This window comes from Marmota flaviventris, chromosome 1 (genome assembly GCF_047511675.1).
Source record: "Marmota flaviventris isolate mMarFla1 chromosome 1, mMarFla1.hap1, whole genome shotgun sequence".
In the NCBI taxonomy this organism is placed as follows: domain Eukaryota; kingdom Metazoa; phylum Chordata; class Mammalia; order Rodentia; family Sciuridae; genus Marmota; species Marmota flaviventris.
Window position 1 is genome coordinate 64,664,214 of NC_092498.1, and position 20,013 is coordinate 64,684,226.

Here is a 20,013-nt window from a genome sequence, read left to right on the forward strand (position 1 = left end):
TGCATAACTTTAAAACATTAATTAGCTTTGAAATGAATATTTTTGTGTTTATTACACTCCAATAACAATAATCTAGCTGACATTAATAATAACTGAAACTTTATTTAATTATATCAATCCATATATAATTAGCAGTCTTTCCTTTAAAGAAAAAGAATGTTTCTGGTTGGAAGAGTTGTGTGTACATTTAGTCACCTTTCTGTTAGATATATAACTATCTGGAAATTTCTTATATTTTAAATCTAGTGTTTTTTTAAAAAAAAGTATTTGATGTACTGGAGTTGTGGTTCAGCAGTTGAGTGCTTGCCTCACATGTGTGAGGCACTGGGTCAATCCTCAGCACCACATAAAAATAAATAAAATAAAGGTAAAAACATTATTTGAGAACTTTGGGGTTTCCTTTTTCTTCTTCCTTAAACTTCCATTTTTATTTCTCAAAATATGTTAAACTTTTACCATTCAAAAATTACAAAATACTTATCAAAGATGAATTGTTACCATAAAACTAGTTAAGCACTGTGTCCACACTTCAATTCAAGCTTTAACAAATGCCCATGGTTCCTCAGTGTTCAGAAACAGAAGCCAGTTCTGTCCATTTTTTCTTTTTTTCCCCCAAGTTAACCAACTGGACCACTCCACCCCTTATCCACCCCTTCTTTTGATCTTTTTCTAAGCCAAGAGGCAGTAGTTGAGTGTCTTTAAGACATTATCAAAAGAGGGGCTTCTATTTTTAATTGTAAGGAAAAAAGAAAGTAGAAAATTTAGAAAAGGCAAAGATAAATTACTTAGAAAACTGAACACATGAAGGAAAGGATGTTTGTTCATACAACACAAATAAACACCAATGGAAAAAGAGGTAAAACAGAGACAGCAAGAAACAATGAAGGCCGAATTGTTGGAAGCACAAATGGGACAAAAATGTAGGGCAACTCATTTTTCTGCAATGTTCAATCAATTAAAGTTGAAAACAAAGAAGTTATTAGAAACAAGTTATTAAAACTTTGTTGATAAATATTATAATATTTTTGCTAATATATGACAACTGTCTTCTGATTTTACAAAAAATATGAATAATTATTGAAGATTGTTTTTCTAATTTAATTGTAGACCAGGTTGTATAATGTTAATATTTAATTACTTGTTTCAAAAAGTATATGATATGCAAAGAATTATATCAGGTACAACAACTATAACATTTTTACAAATCCTCTATATACTTTATAGACCCAAGGCATTATTTAATATTTAGAATATTTTATATGAAGTAGGAAAACATCATAATCCATTTCCTATACAATATTTATTTATATACAACAATTTATTATAATAAATCACTCATAAGTTTTAATGAACCTGTATTCATTTTCAAACTTCAGAACCACTTTCTCCCTGTGTTTTTTTTTTTTTTTTTTTTTAGAAAAATTCACCAACAATGGGAAGGTATAAATGGTATCAGGAAGAAAGGGCAACAGAGGCTTAGCTGCTTCAATGACTCTCTTACCACCTAAAAATTGTCCATGTTTAGAAGATGTTCAGGAGCCCATACCTAAGTATCAGAGATCTTGGGCCCCTTCCCATGTCTTACATTAAACCATTCTTAGCAAAGTTTAACTCATTATCATGGTAGTCCTTCATTAAATATTCAGAATCTTGATCCCAGTTATTCTATTGATTCTTGAAATCATTGAAACTCCTCCCTTAACTCTAGATAAATATACTAACATGAATTGCTGTGTTAAGAGAGGCAGGCATAGCTAACTACAGAACTTAGCTCTGGCATTTATAAAGAAGGTGTGATTTGAACTCAGGCTCTCTTTCTCAGATACCCTGGCTCTTAACCATTTTCTCATATGGTCTTTCCTTTTATCTGATCTTTAGTAGCTTAGAGATAATAGGCTAAATTACTTAGCCTACCTAAACCTTGTTTTCAATTTTTTTTTTAAAAAAATGAGAATGCTGTTAGGATTAAAGGACATGGCTGAATTTTTAATTCTTCTGCAACCATGCCTATGTACAGTCAGGGATAATGCAGTATGGATAAAGTAGTTAGCCATGCAAAGTGAAAGATTCCTTTATCTCTCTGAACTGAAGGGTTGAAATCTATTTATAACAAATCAATGTAAATAAGATTAAACAATTAACTGTAACAACAATGAACTGCTATGCAGTATACATTTAATGAATCTTACAGTGCACATGTGTTTTAAGAAGTACCATAACTTTTCTCAATCTTTGGAAAATTATTGGTGTATGCTTTGAAATGTACATAACATCAATAGACAATGATTAGTACAGATGAGTGATTTAGAAAATAGCATATAATAATGAAAATGTGGTCTAAAATAAACAAACTATTGCCAAGGCTCAATTTTATAGGCAAATATGACTGGAAAAGAAGTTATTAGAAATATATGGAGTTTTTTTTCAAATACATTATTTTTAACAGCTTTATTGATATGTAATTCATATGCCATAACAGTTCACCCATTTAAAGTATATCTTCCAATGACTGTTAGTATTATAGAAAGATTTTCACTAATTTAAAATATCAACTATTACATATTTAAACTAGGATAGTCTTTGATAAGACCTAGAAGTATTGATTACATATACATGTGGCAAATACCAATTCAATTTAACATTAATGTTGGTAATTTTTAATGACATTGACGTTTAAGCCATACTAATTACTAATAACTAGAGTTTGTCTATATTTAAAACCTTAGTCTCTCTCCTCCACATAATCTACCTTAAGCAGTTAACCACTATAAGAAGCTTGTACTTAGCTTATATAAAAATAATTATTATTTGGGTTCTATGTGACAGATGCATAAGAAAACAATAAAATTATAATTCAGATTGGAACATATATCTATTTATTTGTTTCATTTGTGTAAATGTATGGAGGTCATTTTATGTTGTCATCATTTTACTTGTACAATGAGAACAGTATTTATGATATTGAAGTATGGGAGGCTGTAAATGGCATTTGCATTCATCAGATACATCAACTCTGCTTCTCCTTTAATCACTGGCTAGAGATATTTATTGCTTCATGAACTCTTCTTCCATAAACAACAATACCTCAGTAGGACACTTGCATAGTACTGATGATTTTTCCCTTTCAATGTAGATGAGAAAAACGGAAACATTTTATAGAAATAAAACATTCTTATCTCAATCAAATAAATGGGAAGCTTTAGAAAATGAATATGGCAGTACTAAAAAAATCAGATCAATAATATCTATAACTAAATGCATTTCGTCTTGATATCTTCTGTTTAATACTCAAATATACAAATATGTGTAGGATTTGTTATTTCTCAGTGAAATATTAAGACAACAAGCTGATTTTAGTGTTTTAAGAAAATTTTTAAAAATTTAAGTAAAAATACTTCCTAAGGTATTTCCTACTATAATAGTAATCATAAGAAAAACACAGATAATTGCCAATTTATAAACATGTTTTCTGAAAGATTATTTTTATATTAGTGTTTTGACAAATTGGCTGCATCTTCTCACAAAAAGAACATGTGGATTTTAATCGGGAACCTGAACACACATTCATATTTCTACTTAGCTTTAATTACTCAGTTTAGAATCACTATTTCCAATCAAAGTCTGCTAAGCTTCAAATAATATTTAAATTAAAACCTTGGAAATATCAACTGATTGATGTGGGTTAATGGTCATCATTTAATTTCATTAATAACATCAAGAATGATTTATTATACTTCACTAAAAGAAAAGCCACATTCTCTGTTTCATACATGTAGCATATACATGCAAATGCATACTGGAAACCTGAAAATTTTCTGATGTACACTAGAAATTTAATTGTGTGTCTTTATTAATTTATTCATATGTTTTCTCAGTCATCTAATCTTTTTGTATTATTTACTCATTCATTATTAACTTACTAAATGCAAAATATTTTATAGGAATCATAGGACTCATAAATTTAATACGTATTTCTACTTGGAACCCAGAAATTGAGCTAAATATATTCATTTGTGTGTTATAAATAAATGATTATATGAGATATCAATTTACTTTTTAGAATTAGGATATGTAGTACTCTTTATTATTAAACAAAAGAAAAGCTTAAAACGTGAAACATGTCCAGAATTCTAAGACAAAAGTCATTCTAAATTATATTTCTAGTGGGAATATAAAATAGAGCAGTTGGTTTGGAAAAGATTAACAGAGTTACCATATGACCCAACAATTCTACTCCTAGATATTTACCAAAGAGATGAAAACAGGTTCACAGAAAAACATACACAAAATGTTCATAGCAGTAATGTCAATAATAATAGAAACAAGACAAATGGCTATTAAATGATGTTGATAAACACCATGTGGTATGCCCATTCCATAGAATGCTATTTGGCAATAAAAATGAAATGTTATAACATGTAGCAACATAGATGAACCTTGAAACCATACAAAGTAAAAACCACTCATGAAAGACCACATATTGTATAATTCTATTTGTATGAAATGTCCAAGTAGGCAAATCCACAGAGAGAAAATAAATTAGTGTTTGCCTAAGGCTAAGATGGAGTGTTAGAAAAAAATGGGGTGAGAGGGTTACTGCTAGTAGGTGTGGAGTTTCTTTTGGGTTGATGATATGTTCTAAGATTGCTTGGAGTTATAATTGCACAAATGTGTAAATATACAAACTATTGAATCACAAATCTTGACAATGTTGCCTTTAGTCAAGTACCCAGGCTGTAGTAGGTACTCAATAAATATATTATATAAAAGAAGAAGGTAAGCAAGTAAACTGAAATGCATTACATACAAGAAAAATTAATCAAAATTTGGTATTGTGTCTGATGAAAGTAAACCTAACAATAATTAAAATGTATCCTACTTATCCTCCTACAAGCCAAGATTGATTCCTGGGAGGGGTAGGTTTGTACACAGTGGGACTTGTCTTCTAAGTAATTTGAAAGGCTATTTAATACCAGGAAAGTAAGATAGGGCTAGGCTGAGGTGCTACTGGTAGAAAACTCCAGTGACAGCAGAAGGTTGGACCTGCAGCTTCACTGCTACTGGGCCCATTCATGCACATTTGTGGTTCTCCAGCTTGAACATGCATCATAAATCCCAAATACCTGTTAAACACAGATGTCTGGTTCTCAAGTCTTGAGTTTCTGATTTAGTAGACCTGGGTAGGACCCAAGAATTTGCATGTCTAACAAAGTTTCAAGTGATAATGATTCTGCTATAATGTAAGGACCCTTTTAAACAAAACAAACCTCTTGTACATAAATGTATATTACTCAGAAAGTGAATGTTTATGACTGGGAGATAATGTGAGGTAGCCTAGGAAAGAGAAAAGGAAAGACATTTTGAACACAAATACGTCAGCCAATAATGTCAGAGTGAAGCTTCTAACACGGGAATCATCTTGGTCTATGATGAGAATGGTGATTCTGTGAGGTGAGCTCTATGATCAGGCATTACTGTTAACACTAATCCCTGAGTTAAATTGCCTGTCAGATCTACTGCTCTCTCCATGTGTCAAGGTCACTAAAACTGGCATATGGCAGAAACAGCTCCTGCAACCTGTGGGGTCAAGCTGGAAGTCTGCTCTTCATAGTGAGAGTCAGGATTTGTCAAAGACCTCATTCTTCCCCAAACATGTTTTATTCCTCAAGATCATCTTCATCCCCTCCTAGGTTTAAAATTCTACCTTCAAAGCTTCAAAGTTGGTTGGTTGAGATGTAAATTCAAGTATACAAGCCATCCAGGCAGAAGCACCTCTCCCAGCACATGTAAATAAATGCACATTTGTTCTCATCAAGTATCCCTCTATCAGATGAATTAACTATCACCTTGGAAGATTTCCAGACTCTGAAAAATTATTTTGGTTTTGGTAAGAAAAATAAGTATGGCCCTGATTCAGTGCAAATATTTCAGTCTGAAATTGGATGTTTAGGACATGTTATTTAATTTGCCATGAAGATAAACTAGCATAAACAATAATCAAAAAGAAAATGTGGTTAACAAGAGTACTTTAAACATACTCTCAGATGTTTCTTAAATCTATTTTATGTAACAGGGGAGGCAAATTTCATTTATTCCACCTTAATTAGACTGAACCTTATATGGTTCACAATTCTTTTCTGAAACAAGATAAAAAAAATCAAATTTCTTTATTTTGGCTAAAAATAGGAATTGATCTTAGTACTATGGGAAGTAATCTGAGTATTCCAAAGAAAATATGGTTATGGAAAAAAAAATTCAATAGAGAAAGTATAGCATTATAATTCAGCCTTCCTCTTCCTTAAATTCCCTGATTTTTCCAATGAAATCTTATCATCTTTCTATAGGCAATAGTGTTCTTTGTTTTTATTACGTCAACCAATATAAATAAAGAGTAGCATTTGTATGGAGACTGAAACTGACAAATATGTGTATTGGGTTACAATGAAATTTATGAGTCTAAATTAAAATATTAAAAAATTATTTCCAAAACCAAACAATATACATGTTTTACTTTCATAGAAACAATGTATTTTAATTGTAAATATTAGAAAATTCACAATTACACTCAAAATCAGGTTTGGTGAACTGGTGAACCATTACTGGTTTTAAATTAAAGCATAATAACTCCTAAACTATTTGAATACTATTAAGGAAATCAAGCCCCTGAAATGATATGGCTTCTTTAGTAATGATTTATATATAATTTATAATTACTTCATAAAACTAAATAGGTTAATTTTGTCATGATATAGCACTCAATATTTTTAAGCATTATCATCCATAGAATTTAGTTCTCTTTGTGCCACTTTTATATAAAACAATACTGTTACAGACAGATATATATGTATATTTTCTTTTTAATACAAATCTAATTCCAGTCTTAGAGTTGGTTTAATGAGATTATATTCAGACATATCTTAATATAACCCTTAAAAATAAAATTTGATTGAAGATCATGCTAAATTATATTAAAGAATGTAATTCTTAGTTTTGATGGAACATCCTATGAAATATTCAACAAAGTAGGCTATTTTAATAGGGGGAAAATGAACCAGTTGCAAAGGTTATTTTATTTTATAATATTACAATTCTTTTTTTGAATACATAGGTAATTCTATTTTATGTTTACATTGATTTCACTGACAAACCATTAAATATTAGTAGCTCAGCATAGAAGAAAAATTGATTTTTGCTCATTTACTAGTCCAATGCTTGGTACTAGTCAGGTTTCTCCTAGTGGCATTTTAAGGAACCAGAATCTTTCTTATGGCTCCTTCATCTCCTGGGGCACTGGAGTCTTTGTCCCCAGACAAAAGGAAAAAGGGAGGTTTAATAAGGGATATTCACTTATTAATAGCTCAAAACATATAACTTATCTCATTCCTTTGGGGTAAACTAGTCATAAGGGCCCATCTATGTGTAAGCACAGATTGACAAATGGTGTCCCAAATGACCAGTCAATTTCATAAATGTTGTGGAAGCTAGGGCACAAGTTTTGGTGGCAAGTCAGCTGTCTCCACCACCAACTGTTAAATATGGTTGCTTCCTTCTTCCTCCACACAGAATATTCTTTCTTCAAAGCTAAGCTCTTCTTGCATCCCTTCATCCAACTCCCTGTCAAGGATCTCCACATAATGCACGCTTCTCCACCTCATCAAATATGGTTCCCCATGATATGAAAATCTTGGAATAACAAGTTTCCTGCCCCTCCTCTTACCACACACTTGTACTGGGAATCAAAAGGATTTCAACAGCTTTTCTCATTTGCAAGAAAAACAATGGTATAGAAACATAACAGCAAATACTATTCCTCAGCAATCACAAAATCTTCCTGAGCAGATATGGACAATAACACTCATTATTAGAAGGAAGAAGCTCTGTATAACCCTGATTTCTGTCTGAAACACCCTTCCTTGCCTATCCTTTTTGATGGCTGCTGACTCCAATCTTTGGGAGTTTGACCTTGTCACTTATCATTAATGACTGTTTTGAAGGGAACAATGAGGCAATAGTCCCACTTTCATAGGCAGAACCACAGCCTCTGCCCCAAAAGGTTTACACCTTAATCTTTGGAACCTGTAAATAGGCCATATTATGTGGCATTGGAATTTGCAGGTGGACTTAAGGTTGTTGCCTTGCCTTGAGATGGAGAGAGGATGATCTGGGAAGGCCCAGTGTAATTGGCAGGATCCTGACAAGTGAAAAGGAAGGCAGGAGAATCACCACCATGATGTGAAAAACACTGGACTGCCCATTGCTGGCTTTCAAGATAAAAGGAGTCACCAAGAGGCCGTAAACAAAGGAATATGGTGGTGTCTAAATGCTGGGAAGGACAAAGAAACTTATGTCACCCAGAGCCTCCAGGAAGAATACAGCTCTGCTGTCATGATTTCAGACCAGTGAGACCTATTTTGGACTTCTGACCTCCACAATTATAAGCTTATAAATTTAAGCCACCAGATTTTTGGCAAAAGCAGCAATAAGAAACTTAAGTATCTCCTTGGGAACTATCCAGCTTTTGGATCACAGCCCCTATTATTACAAATTTGGGGGTTGAGCTAGTAAAAAGTCTTTTTTTCTTTCTTCTTCTTTTTTAATTTTTGGTCAGGTTCATGTTTTGTTTGAGTTTTGTTTTTTCTTAGTGATAGAATTCTTATAAAACTTGAAGGCCTCTCTTTTAATTACTTTCTTCAGTACCAAATTGCAATAACCACACTCAAAATTCCTAGACAGAGTTGGTTTTAAAATATTTTTCTGTTTTACAGTTTTCTCCCTCCTTCAATCTCTCTCCCCCATCCCCCTAACATTAGTTGTCTTGGGGCTACCAGAAATTACAAACTTCCTTGGGAGTGAAATATTCTTAAAGCGATATTTGCCATATTAAACAGAAATTTCCATCCTATTCTTCCATGAACTCTTCTCTTGTAAAATTATACCCCATTTGATTCAAATGTATGAATTTTCAAGATCATTGTACTGTCGTGTGTAGCTAATAAAAAATAATAATAATAAAAAACTTTATTAAGTCAAGCAAAGTACAACCAACACATTATCTTCATTATGGATTTTTTTTTCTTGTTTTATTTAGGCAGAATTGTAGGGTTGGCAGTCATGTAGTGTGCTTATTGAGTTCAGTTGTGGACAACTTGATCAAATGTTTTGACATTGCATAGCATGGGTCTCTGCCTTCCTAGCCTATTACATCAATCTTTTGCTGTCTCCTGATCATTGACCCATACCACAAAGTTTAGATTTTTGTCCTGGCAGCACCCAGTTCAAGGTGTCAATTTCTGTGTTAGTTTGAAAATGTTAACTATTGCAACAAATAAATCCATATGTTTCAGCATTTGATTCAACAAAATGGGTGTTTTTTCCTCAGTTTATTAACAGTATAAACTGGGGAGGCATGCAGATATTATCAGGAAAACAGGTTCTATTAATCTTATGGCCCAAACCTCCTTAAACCTCAAAATGATCTACAGAAAAGGATAGCTAGAAGTCATGTCTTCCTTTTAAATAATTTTGTACAAAAGCAACTCAGAATTGCTACTCACTTTCCAATGGAGAACTAATGATATGTTCCTGTCTAGGTCCATGGGCTTGCCAAAGTCATGTCTGCTAATTGAGGAGGGCTATGCATGCTGTTGGACAGTTAACTATCTTTGCTACTAATATACATTCATCATACATGGAACAGAATATTATTAAATATTTCTTATTTATAAAGATTTCATTCACTAAAACTATGTTGTCAGCCAAGATAGAAAACCACTGCTTTAAATATATTATATTATACCCTGGAACATAGAATATCAGCCAAAGATATTTGGCTAGAAAACTGGGTATATAGATAGGTAGAAAAAATTAAGGTCAGGAACACACATGTACCTTTTCCAAGGACACAGTAGATCCTGGGAAGTGTGTGTGCACATTCATAAACACATACACACACACACACACACACACACACACACACACACACCAGTGCAATGGTCCCTATCTCAGACCCTAAATTTTAGCCAGGGAAAGGCATTAGGCAAATAACACATTTAATTATAGAAATTGAGAAATGCTATAAATGAAAAAAGCATAAGGTACTATGAAAGAATTTAATAACAAGACTTGATATTGATTTATGAATTAGTAAATAGTTTCTCAAAGGAAAATACATAAAAGAGTAATGATATTAAGCCAGGTGAAAAGTGGGGTTAAAAAATAATACAATACCAGGACCCTCATTTGAGGAAGCTGAAGGGGGTTTTCTTTTTCAGATATAATGAGGTAGCTTGCAGAAATCCAAAGTTTATTTTGAGAACAACTAGAAACGTCTCATAGAATATATAAAGGCATCAAAGTTCTGCTGAATCAACCTGGACAGAAAGGTAAAACTTGTTCTTTCAGTATAGTGAAACTATTGATAATCTTTCTATACTCTTTAGAAACTTTTTTATTAGCCTATCAAACTAGCCATATGAAGTGGCTTAGGAAGCTGAAGCAGGAGGATCACAAATTTAAGGCCAACCTCAGCAATTTAGTAAGGCCCTCAGCAATAGAGTGAGACACTGACTCAAAATAAAAAAAATTAAAAATGACAGGGGATGTAGCTCAGTAGTAAACTTTCCTAAATTTAGAAAGGTGAAATACATAATTTGTAATCTCTGCAGAGTTTTTATGCCTAATATCCATTATTTAGTCACATAGAATAAACATTTTTTTTAAAAAAAATCATATGACCAAACATTTAGAAAATATGAGAAAAAAGGAAATTGACATATAGCAATCCAAATAGTAGAGATAGCAGACAAGGACATTAAAATATATGATATAGAATTCAAGAAAGAGAAACAACATGGGGAAAAAAAGATTAAAAGATGAAAAATTTTACTAGGAAAATAGTAAAATTATAAGAAATTATTACATACACACAAATACAAATAGAAATATTAGGACTAAAGATATAACTTTAATAGCAAATTGAGTTGCAAAAGAAAAACTTAGGGAATTGGATACAGCCCTTCAGAAAATTCCAAACTAAAGGGAGAAAATTTCAGAAAAGTAATAGGTATGTGGCACAGAATAAAAAGGTCTAATATACATGCAATTGAAGTGTCCCAAGAAGAAGATGGGAGACACTGGGGCAGAAAGAATGGTTGAGAATTTAAAACTGATGTATCAGAGATTAAAACTGATGTATTCAGAGATTTAGAAAGAACTATGAAACTGGATCAGCACAAATAAAAAGGAAACCACATTTAAGCACATTTCTGCTAACAACGGGAAATAATGACAAAATTTTGAAAGTAGTTGTTTTAGTCAGCTCTTTCACTGCTATGACTGAAAGATCTAACAGAACAATTTTAGGGGAGGAAAATTTTATTTAGGGGCTCACGGTTTCTGAGGTCTCAGTCAATAGACAGCTGGCTCCATTCCTTGGGGCTCCAGGTGAAGCAGAACATCATGGTGGAAGAGTGTGGTGGAGGGAAGCAGCTCATATGATGATTAGAGGAGAGAGAGAGAGATCTCCACTTGCCAAATACAAATATATACCCCAAAGCCATGCCCCCAATTCCTCATCTTCTCCATCCACACCCCACCTGCCTTCAGTTACCACTCAATTCCATCAGGTGATTGTGTTAAAGCTCTCCTAACCCAATCATTTCTTCTCTGAATCATCTTGCATTCTCTCACACATGAGCTTTAGGGAGACACCTCACATCCAAACTATAATAGTAGTCTTATGACAAAAGAGGCAGGAAAATGTTTGCCACATTCAGCGAATATTTCTAAAAATCCTGTGCAGGTGTACCTTAGTTAAAATTAATAGTAAGTCAAAAGAAAATGGATGCTTAAAAATCAATAAATTCGATGACATCAAATGAAAAAGCTTCTTTATAGCAAAGGAAACAACCAAGAGCATGAAAAGAGAACCTACAAGATGGGAGAAAATCCTTTCCACTTGCCCCTCAGATTGGGCATTCATCTCCAGGATACACAGAGAACTCACCTTAACAATAAGGAGATAATAACCTAATATATATATTGCCTATAATATAGGCAAAGGAACTTAATAGACACTTGTCAAAAGAAGAAATATAATATAAATGGTCAACAAATAAATGACAAAATGTTCAATATCTCTAGCAATCATAAAAATGCAAATTAAAACTACACTGAGATTTCATCTCACTCCAGTCAGAATGGCAATTATCAAAAATACAAGTGGGGCTGGGGTTGTGTGGCTCAGTAGTTGAGCGCTTGCCTCACATGTGTGAGGCACTGGGTTCAATATTCAGCATCACATAAAAAATGGATAGATAAGACAAAGATATTGTGTCCATCTACAACTTTAAAAAAATACAAGTAACAATAAGTGTTGGTGAGGATGTAAGGAGAAGGGTACATTCATATATTGTTGGTGTGACCACTCTGGAAAGCAATATGGAATTCCTCACAGAACTAGGAATGGAACCACTATTTATTCCACTTATTCCACTCCTCTGTATATATCCAAATGATTTAAAATCAGCATGCTACAATAATGCAGCCACATCATTGTTTATTGCAGCAAGATTCCCAGTTATCTATGTTAGGAAGTTAACTACGTGCCCTTCAATAGATGTGATGTATACACATAAATTACTCAGCCACAAAGAAGAATGACTTTATGACATTTGCCAGTAAATGGGGACTATCATGCTAAGTGAAATAAGCCATTGCCAAAAGTCAATGGTCAAGTGTTTTCTCTTATATGGGGAAGCTAACTCATAATAAGGGGAGAGGGAAGTTTAGTGGAGTAGACAAAGGGAAATGAAGGGAATGGAAAAGGAATGAGTAAAGGAAACACAGTGGAATTAATTTGACATAACTTTCCTATATACATATATGAATATACTATAGTGAATCTCACCACAGTGTACATCCATGAGAAATTTATTTAAAAACTAACTGGGTAAATGGCAGAAAAATCATCAGAGGGAAGGGGACAGAGGGTGGGAAGAGGAAAGGCAAAAGAGAGATACTGGGGTCTGAATTAGAGCAAGACATATTCCATGAATTATAAATATGTCCAAATGGATTTCCCTGTCATGTATAGCTAAATATGTGTGTATGTATATAATTTTAATATATATATTTATTTATATATAAAGTGGTGATTCAAATGAGGTTTCAAAAGGAAGAAACAGGCAAAATAATACAAAATCTTGGATATTTTAAATTTTATCTTAGAGTAATGAAGAAGTTTGAAAGACCAAACCAAAGAATGCCATAATCAGATATTTATGATAAAAGCATTACTCCACCAGTCCTGAGGAGAATGGGTGAAAGAGAAGAGAATAAAAAGAGGAGAGACCGGGAATCTGATTGTCATAACCAGAAGCATTATGTATTACTACAAGACAAAATACTTACAGCATAACTAGGGCCCAAGTTGATCAGACCACCAGCAAGCTGATTTGTTCCCGAGTCTCTGTGCATTGAGTGGCACCTTAGAGAAATGCCTTTAACCAAATGTAGTTTGGATCCCAGCAAACCTGAAATTACTGGCCAATGTCCAGTGATCAGTGATCCCATCTGGGGGTAAATGAAGTGTGCCAAAGTGAGGAGCTAGGAAATGATACTGTTCATGTTTACTGAAACAACATTTTGTCCATTATTTTGTTTTTCTCCATACAATTTTAGAGATCTTGATGCTGAGTATAGTCATAATGGAAACAAAAAGACCAGCCGTGCTCATGGATGTTAAGGAAACTAACAAACTAAGCACTTAATAGTATCACACACTGTGCTGCATGTTTTATACATTTTGTTTCATTGAAATGTCACAGTGATCTTGTAAAGAGGTCTCATTTTCCTTATACAGGAGAGAAAATTGAAATTAAATGAAAGTATGTTGCTGAGAGTAAAACGTAGATTAAAAGATACGCTTAAGAAGACATAGCTACCAAATGGCAGCTGAGAATAAACCAAGGCCACTAACTTTGAAGACCGTGGTGTTTCCACTATGTTCTGCTCTGGGAAATTCAATAGTTCTTTTTCACATCCTCATTCATTAAGGACTGAGGTAAAGGGAGGAATTAACTTCTCAAAAAGTTGGGCAGGGAAGGATGTGACAGGCACTGTCTTTGCCTGTACTATCCCTGGATAGTACAGGGAAGGTGACTCAGTTACAATGATGATTCTGATTGTTTTTTCCCAACTTGGTGAGTCATCTATAATTGCATTTTGTTGATGACTTCTATTAACTAGAATGATAAAATATTAATAAGCATATACAGTTCCCCAGAATAAGGTCATCAGAATGATATAATAAGAGATGATCATATAATACATAGTAACATTTTAGAAAAATATATAGAATCTTGTGATTTATTTTTCTTATTTGTAAGTTTATGATAGTTGCTATGTACAAATATCTAAACTTGGCACTGTCCTAGGTGAGTTTTCAAAGACTGAACTGAAAATATGTAGGAAAGTATTGTTCAATTCTATTTAAAAATATCATTTTAATGAAATATTATTTAATACATGGAAAATCTTGTTCATCACATAAAATTTATTGTTTCTTTGGGAAGGAAATGAAGTACAGTAATGCATGAAATGCATTTTTGAAAGGTGGCCCAATCCCAGTGTCTCATGAAGGATGACTAGTCTTGAGAAAAGCAGGAAAATAAAGAATTTCTTAATTTCTTCCAATAGCATTTTTTAAATTTGTGATTTATTTATTTATTTATTTATTTTTCAGTACTGGGGTTGGGGCCAGAACTTAGAGGTTTACACAAACTAGGCAAGTGCTCTGCAATTGAGCTACATCCCTAGCTCAATACTTTCAATTTCATTGCTCCTGAAACACTGACTGATTTCCATGAAACTGAGCAGAAACCTCATAAACCAACTGGTTGTACTCTAGAAAGGAAGTTCGCAAAGGCTTTGCCAGATAGACTAGGAAACATCAATCACTTATGACCTGGGGACCACAGTTCTTACACTCTGAAGATAATAGTGTTAAGAAGTTAGCCTGTCTGCAATGGGATTCATATCCCTCCCCTGCCATTTATCAAATAGGTAACCTTTTCAAGTTCACTGGGATTTCATTTGCTTCAGTTTAGTCATATAAAAAGTGAAAATAATAGTGGATATTACCCCATGGAGTTTGAGTTCATACACACAAAACTGAGAGCATTGTGCAGAGAGTAACAACCATTTTATAAACACTGGATACCATTTCATCACTATCATTCCACCACTGCATCACTGCCCTCCTCCTCCTCCTCCCTTCCTCCTACTCCTCCAGTACTGTTTTATTTTCTTTCATTTTATTTATTCTAATTTGTTGTATATGACAGCAGAATGCAATTCAATTCATATTACACAAATACAGCACAAATTTTCATGTATCTGGTTGTACACAAAGTAGAGTCACACCATTCATGTTTTCATACATGTACTTAGGCTAATGTTGTTCATCTCATTTTACCCTGTTTCTTACCCCCATTTTCCTCCCTTCCCTTCTCTCCCCTTTTCCTTATCTAAAGTTCATCTATTCCTCCCATGCTGCCTCACCCCATCCCCATTATGAATCAGCCTCCTTATATAAGAGAAAACATTCAGCATTTGGTTTTTGGGGATTGGCTTACTTCACTTAGCATTATGTTTTCTAACTCCATTTATTTACTTGCAAATCCTGTAATTTCTCTCTCTCTCTCTCTCTCTCTCTCTCTCTCTCTCTCTCTCTCTCTATGCTGAGGATTGAACCTAAGGCCTTGTGCATGCTAGGCAAGTACTCTACCAACTGAGCTATATCCTCCGTCCTTTACTCTCTTTTAATGCTGAGTAATATTCCATTGTGTATATATACCACATTTTCTGTATCCACTCATCTACTGAAGGGCATCTAGGTTGGTTCCTCAATTTTGCTATTGTAAATTGTGCTGCTATAAACATTGATGTGGCTGTGTCCCTGTAGTATGCTGTTTTTAAGTCCTTTGGTTATAAACAGAGGAGTGGAATAGCTGGGTCAAATGGTGTTTCCATTCCCAGTTTTCCAAGGAATCTCCATACTGCTTTCCATGTTGGCTGCACCAATTTGCAGTCCCAACAGCAGTCTATGAGTGTGCCTTTTCCCCCACATTCTCACCAACACTTATTGTTATTTGTATTCTTAATAGCTGCCATTCTGACTGGAGTGAGGTAAAATCTTACAGTGGTTTTTGATTTGAATTGCTAGAGATGTTGAACATTTTTTCACATATTTGTTGACTGTATATCATCTTCTGAGAAGTATCTGTTCAGTTCCTTGGCCCATTTGTTGATTGGGTTATTCGGGTTTTGATGGTAAGATTTTTTGAGTTCTTTATACATCCTAGAGATATCTGATGTGCATGTGGTAAAAATTTGCTCCCATTCTGTAGGCTCTCTATTCACTTCACTGATGGTTTCTTTTGCTGAGAAGAAGCTTTTTAGTTTGAATCTATCTCCTTTATTGATTCTTGATTTTGATTCTTGTACCATAGAAGTCTTATTAAGGAAGTTGGAGCCTAATCTGACAGGATGGAGATTTGGGCCTACTTTTTCTTCTATTAGACAGAGTCTCTGGTTTAATTCCTTTGATTCACTTTGAGTTGAGTTTTGTGCATGGTGAAAGATAGGGGCTTAACTTCATTTTGTTGCATATGAATTTCCAGTTTTCCCTGCAACATTTGTTGAAAAGTCTATCTTTTCTCCAACAGATGTTTTTTGGTGCCTTTGTCTATATAAGATAACCGTATTGATGTGGACTTGTCTCTGTGTCCTCTATTCTGTACCATTGGTCTACAAGTCTATTTTGGTGCCAATACCATGCTGTTTTTGTTACTATTGCTCTCTAGTCCACTCTTGGCAATATGTCATCATAATCAACATTTCTCTGTTTTCTGCAAATTTCCTGATGGGATTTCCATTTTTACCAGAATATTAAATCTTATATTCTGCATTTCTTCATCATCATTTCCTCCTTTAGGTTTTCCTTATTTTCTTTTTTACCCTCCTCCCTTTTTCCTTCCTCCCTTCTTATTTTTTATAACTCTGGTTTAAACATTTTAAATTTAATATTTGATGTATACAAAAGCATATTTATAATATATTGTAAGGTGTAATAAATGACCATAAATCAAACACCCCATACCCACCAAAAGGTTAGGAAATGGAGCATTACCAGCATGACCTAGAAGACTCTGCCTTAATCCATTGGCTGTGTACTCTCATTCACAATAAATTCATCATCCTGAACTTTATTTATTACTACTTTTTAAATCAATAAGTATTTTTATCTCCTATGTCTGTATTCCCAATCAGCATACTGCTTAATCTTGCATGCTTCAAAATTTCATATAAATGGAATTACAATGTTTGCAGTCTTCATGTCTTATTTCTACTCAATCTTATGATCCCAAGGTAGATTCATGTTAGTTTTAGCTGTGTTCATTTTTTCTTGCTGTATACACTATAGTATATATAAATTGACCACCACAACTTTTAAAATTAATTTGATTCTTGCTAGAACTTTGCATAGTTCCTAATTCTCTAACCAACAGTGTTTCAGTGAACATTTTTGTACCTATTGCTTGGTTCATGTTTTTCAGAATTCCTTAGTATACACTTTATGAGTTAATGGTTGGGTAATTAGATATAGGAAATTTTATTTAATAATGCCAAATTATTTTTCATGTAGCTATCATACTTTACATTCCAACTAGCAATATATAAGAATTTGGTTACTTCAGAACCTAAAGTACCTGAAAAAGTCTTTCCCCCATCTTTTGTTTTGGCCCAGCAAAAAGGTTTAATTATATATACCTGTAATTTAAGATATGAGGAGCCTGAAGACATAATGAGTTATTAGTTTCACAATTGTTAATAGTTTCATTTTTGAAACTTCCACTCTTACAAAAACTTTGGTAGATGAAAATACTGCAAGTTCTATAATAGTGTGCAAAAAGTTCAACTTCTCAGTAATATAATTGGTCCTCCCATGTCCAGTCAAAAAAACCAGCAAATGATATAATATTTGTGTATTATGGCTATAGTAGAAAACATGTCATCTCTGTTGAACTTTTTGCTCTGTGACGATGTGGACAAAAAAGGGCATTCTCTATAGAAAGTTTATGTATCAAGGACAAGAGATTAAATATCTGCACTTGGTTTTGTAGAAAGGCACATAACATCACGAGGGCAGTGTAGCATGGAGGGTGACTCATCTTGAATAGATGAGTGGCTGCACAATTCTAATGACAGTGGCCGAAAAATCACATTTTTAAAAAATTGCACTTTCTGTTTAAATGATATGCCTATACAATATACATTTCTAATAATTAAATGCATAGTGAAAAACAAATATATTTTAAGATCACTTTTGTTAAAATTTCCTGTGGCTCCCTATGTTAAAAGAAGTTTGGTTGCACCAGTTTGCAGTCCCATCAGCAATGTATGAGTGTATCCTTTTCCCCACATCCTCCCCAACATTTATTGTTATATATACATTTAAAAAACAAATAAATGACAGTGGAATGCATTACAATTCTTATTACATATATACAGCACAATTTTTCATATCTCTGGTTGTATATTAAATATGCTAACACCAATTCGTGTCTTCATGCATGTACTTTGGATGATGATGTCTATCACATTCTGACTGAAGTGAGATGGAATCTCTGCATTTTTCTAATGGCTAGAGATGTTGAACATTTTTTCATATATTTGTTGATTATTTATATTTCTTCTTTTCAGAAGGGTCCGTTTAGTGCCTTTTCCCATTTATTTATTTTTTGTGGGTTTTTTTTGGGGGGTGTTATGTTTTTGAGTTCTCTCTATATCCTAGAGATTAATGCCCTATCTGATGAGCATGTGGTAAAAATATTCTCCCTTTCTAAGGCTCTCTTTCCAAGTTCTTGATTGCTTTCTTTGCTGTGAAGAAGCTTTATAATTTCATGCCATCCCACTTACTGATCTTTTTACCTTACTTTTTATGCTTTAGGAGTCTTGTTAAAGAAATCAGTTCATGAACTGATATGTTGGAGTGTTGGGCCTACAGTTTCTTCTAGCTGGTGCAGGGTCTCTATTCTGTTTCCTAGGTCTTTAATCTACCTTGCGTGAGTTTTGTACAGGATGACAAATAGAGGTTAAATTTCATTCCATTACATATGGATTTCCAGTTTTCTTTCTTTCTTTCCTCCTCCTCCTCCTCCTCTTCCTCCTCCTCCTCCTCCTCCTCCTCCTCCTTATTCTTTTTCTTTTTCTTCATTTTGATTTCTAGTTTTCCCAGCATTATTTGTTAAGAAGGATCTCTTTCCTTCAATGTATGTTTTTGGCACTTCCATCAAGTATAAGACAACTGTGTTCATGTGGGTTGGAAAACAGTATGAAGATACCTCAAAAAACTAGGAATGGAGCCACCATTTGACCCAGTTATCCCACTCCTCTGTATATATACACAGGATTTAAAATCAGCATGCTATAATGATGCAGCCACATCAATGTTTATAGTAGCACAATTTATAATAACTGTATGGAGCCAACCTAGCTTCCCTTCAACAGATTAATGGATGAAGAAAATGTGGTGTATATACACAATGGAATACTACTCAGTCATCAAGAAGAATAACTTTATGACATTTACTATCCAATGGATGGGTGTGGAGACTATTATGTTAAGTGAAATAAACTAATCCTCAAAATACCAAAGGTCGAATGTTTTCTGATATGTGGCAGCTAACCCAAAATAAGGGGGGTAGTGGGGAATAATAGATGCTTAATGGAGTAGACAAAGAGAGGGGATGGGAAAATAAGAAAATAAAATAAATAAATAAATAAAATAAGAACAGTGGAATGAATATGACAGAACTTGCCTGTCTATACATATGAATACACCACAGTGAATTTCAACGTTATGTACATCCATGAGAAGTTAATTTAAAAAAATAACTATGGGAAAATGGCAGAAAAATCAATATAGGGAAGGGAGCAGGGGGTAGAGGG